This window comes from Prosopis cineraria, unplaced genomic scaffold (genome assembly GCF_029017545.1).
Source record: "Prosopis cineraria cultivar Desert tree isolate PC_DT_omini unplaced genomic scaffold, ASM2901754v1 PC4, whole genome shotgun sequence".
Taxonomy (NCBI): Eukaryota; Viridiplantae; Streptophyta; class Magnoliopsida; order Fabales; family Fabaceae; genus Prosopis; species Prosopis cineraria.
The window spans coordinates 32463508-32467997 of record NW_026555335.1 but is presented as its reverse complement, the minus strand read 5'-3'; positions in this window follow the sequence as shown (position 1 = coordinate 32467997).

Sequence of the window (4490 nt, the reverse complement as noted above, 5' to 3'; positions counted from 1 at the left end):
AGGCAAAGCACTATGCTCACCATGCAATGCGTCTGTATCAAATTTTATCCTATAAAGCATCTTCTCTTTTATGGATCATCTTTCACGACATTATTAGATTCTGAAGCAATGATTTTGGAATCAAGAAGGAGAAGAGAATCGAGTTAGAACCTTTTTTTCCTGATTTCCATGTACGAGTTGGCATTACTAGCTACACTTGAGAGAACAATTCTACACACTTAGAATCAAAAGCTCTTAATTCTTGACCAACACGAGAGAGAGAGAAGGGGGAAGAAATTGCAATAAAAAGCTAAACAATAATGGAGGAAATTGAAATTTAGAGCGAATGATTAAATCATCTAAACCTCGAAGCATCTAAAGTATTGAAGGCACTAGATTTAAAGAGGGATGGAAGGCACTAGTTACTGTATAGATGATAGATTAGGGAAGAAATGACCTTCAAGCATATGAAGGGAGAAGTTTCTGAACTTAGATCTATTTCTAGGTTCTTCTTTGCTAAAGCAAGAGCTTCTTAGCTTAGATGCCAGATAGGCATTAGGTGGATGCCTATATAATATGCCACGTAAGCATAGTCAGGTCAAATAATAATCAATTGTTTAAGTCTATTAAAATTGGTCAACATTACTCTCTTTGTAAAAGTTAAGGAGCAATATTGCTATTTTTGTTAGTTAAGGATACTAGATGCTTTTGAAATGATACTTTGAAGGCAAATTTTCACCTTAACCCTTTTTATATTGGAGGAATAGGCATAAAGTATAATAAGTTGCTGCCATTTCACATGATGCTTTTGTATGGCAATGGTAAAAGAGAATATTAGCAAAAACCTACCTTGAGAATGCCAAATCGCCCACAGGCCTATAGTTTAGAGTTCAAATTATCATTTAATCTAATGTAAAATATAATATTCGAGAAATTAATTTTTAGGTTAATTAAACTAATAAGGGGTAATTAAGTTAATTTAAGTGATTTGGATTTGAGGATGGTTAAAGAGGGCTAATAGACCTATTGGGCTTTAGTCACAATCTTTAGATCAGGTCTAGAGCAAAACTAGGCCACCTAGGCCTAGCTAGAGATCAAAACACAATTGAATTCTTTATACCATATGTTGCGACGAATGCTATAAGCATTATGGTCGATGGTTTAATATCATATTAAATCAGAGGCTCATGTTTTTGGAAAAACAAAAAAGAAAAAAAGAGAGGATGAGGAGCTCAAGTGTAATCTCCTCACTAAATAAACACCATTAACACCAAATATTGAGGTAATTAAAGGACTAAACCCAATAATGATTACTAGGTTTTCATAAGTCACAAATAAGAGGAATGAATTTTAAACCATCGTAACAGGATTTCAAAATTGCAACAATTAATTCTCTCCCAAACACTCATTATGCTCAAATTATAGTTCTAAAACAATGTAAAAGTTTGAAAATCAATTAGGACCCAAAATGTTGGATTTAAAACTCAAATTTATAATTTATGCAGAAAATGGGACGTGCACTATGGAGTCTCTTGCCTCTGTGCCATGCACTGTAGCGTGAGGCACTATATGCAGCAGCGCATTACACGAATATGATAGTAATCAGCTGTCAATTTGACAACACAAGGAGCAAACTTTAAATATGTCCTAAATTTTTGTTCGACGTCCAATTAAGGTGATTCTAATATCTACATGAAGCTTTCTCCTAGCTCTGGTTAATGGCACAAGTTCATACTGAAACTCATTTTCTACAAAAAGTTAGCCACCCAAACTCAATTTCACTACTTTTTCACAAAAATTAACAGCAATGGTGTCTAAACTTACACATAAGTGTCAAAAACCTATATTGACCACTCAACCATACTCAATAGATTCTAGAAGACTAGTGCAATACACCACGCTCAACCAAAGACACATAAATTACAAATCTACCACTCAACCCCATAATTTTTAAAACACAAAGGGGAGGAAATCTTTGCATAAATATTTTATTTTTATTTCAAACCAAACAAAATACATATATTCCTACTTGCATGAGTATTTTAGCCTTATCTAAGGGTTTACAACCAAAACTCACTAACCTATGACGTAAAATACACAAGTGTGACACAATATATAGTGCATGTAGTTCAAAATAATGACATATGACCTAGTTAGCAAATTAACAATGTTAATACATAAAAATAACATAGGGGCATACAAAAGGATTTTCTAGAATCTTATGCCTTGGCATATTTCCCCTGGTTTAGATTTGATGAGTTAGGCCCTAAAAATATTGAGAATTGAGAGGTAAGTATAACTATTTAGTAACTAAGTTTCACCTAATCTATACAGTTGCATATCAATTGAAGACAAATGCAAATAGGCAAAAACACACAACATAACACATATGATGAACATAGCCATAATTCACAATACTAACAATCATGTGACCAGGCCTAAGGCACATATATTCTCATTTAATGATAATGCATGCCATGGGGTCTCAATACCAACAATAATGTGCCCTTAACACATGCTAGAACACAATAATAATAATAATATAGCCAAAACTAAATGCATGATCAAATGCCAACTTTATACCCTCCTGTTACCTCTGATATAAAACCGATGGCTATTAGGTGGCTACATCATTCACAGACTAACCCAGCGTTCTACTTATGAGGAACTACCCTACCAGGATTAACTCATTCACTCATGTAACACGATTTCCCTTAATACTAACAACCATGTGGCGTCATATCCTAAATCAAGCCTCCTCATGGATCGGTAGAGAGTAGTTAGGTTCGAGTCCCTTATAGAACTAGTGAGATAGTCCTGAATCAATTATGAGACAAAGGCTATCTCTCGATTTCAACGGTCACTACAATACTATGTAGGTTTAACCATTTACTCCTCTCCCTAAGCAAACTCCCGCCAATGATCATACTATGCATAACTTACATGTTTATGCATTTAGATTAATGAATTCATGTCATCTAAATTCATATACCCACACTCATATACTCCACATATCGAATATCACATTTTAGCAATTTCATAACATGCTATTAATAAAAAACAACAAACACTAAGAGGTGGCATGCATGAAGGTTTCATTTTCAATATCATTCCATAAAATTCACAAGTTCAACATTTTACCAAAAATTACATCAATAGTTCAACATATCAACCCTAATTCAAATCAATCAATTCCAACAAATAAATAATTAATATTCAACTATATAAATTAGGTTTTCCTTGGCTATCTCAAAGCTTTAAGAGATTAAAGGTTTACCCCTTACAATATCAACTTTCAGAGCTTTCCCTATACTTGAATGGTGCCAAAATTAATGATCTACAATTAATTTTATAATGATAACATTATTATCCCATCTTTAATAATTTTTCATACCATAATTCCACATTCTCTATTTTATCAATCCCATAAATTCACTACCCATTCTTACCCATAGGTTCACTAGGTTTATTGACTCATATCATCACTATTGAGTCATTAAACTATCATTAATGAGCATCAAACACTCCCAACAACCTTAATTATTGCAATTTTTGAATATTAATTACTCCTTCCAACTAACCACATTCAAAATCAGTAAGGTAGGGTTTAAATACTCTAAACCACTTCTATTATATCCATTTTAACAATGGGTTCGAACTCATAACTCATATAGACCGAAAATCAATCTCTCAACTCAATACCTAACTTAAATCCTCATAACAATAGAAGTAGAAAGAAGGAAGGAAGCTCATTATACTTATCTTAGGTGTTTAAAAGCCTCTAAATGTCCTCAAGGGTCCTAATAGACATGCCTTAGTAGAGCCAAGTCATGCTTTTCATTTTCAACTTTTCTCTCCTTCTATTTTTGCATGCAGACACGAACTAAATTTATTTGATTTTTGGCTATACGCCATGATGCACGTAGTCTCTCATTACAGCACACGACATAGAGAGGCCTGACATATGCTTACATTGCCTCTGTGCACCGTGGCGGATTGTGCACACGCTACAGCATGTGACATAGAGAGCTTCTCCTTACTTTTTCCACTTCTTTCCTTGCCAAGATGACCTAACTTCAATTTGAACCCATATCTTAGGCTGAAATTAAAGCCAAATTATACTAATTAGACCCATTTGGCCACACACCTAATCAATTCACTAGTTATACTCATTAAGCTAATTAATTATGCTTAATTTTTCTTGAATGTTACATCAAGTCTTGCTCTATAAGGACACCCATTTGCTAGAGTTTTAGGTGATTATAAGGCTTTTAATCATTAAGGTAAGTCTCCCTTAACATTCCTCTTCTTTTTTATTCTATTTTTTAGTTGAAGGTTTATAGTAGGAAGATGATTTTCATACTTATAAGGCATTAGGTTTGAACCTATTGATTTTAAAAAAGTTAATGGGAGTTATTTGAACCTAGAGAAGGTGGTTTTAAGAATCCATGTCTCTCATTTATGGATGAATTAGTGCATTAAAGATGTCGTAAATGAGAGATAAAGTTGTT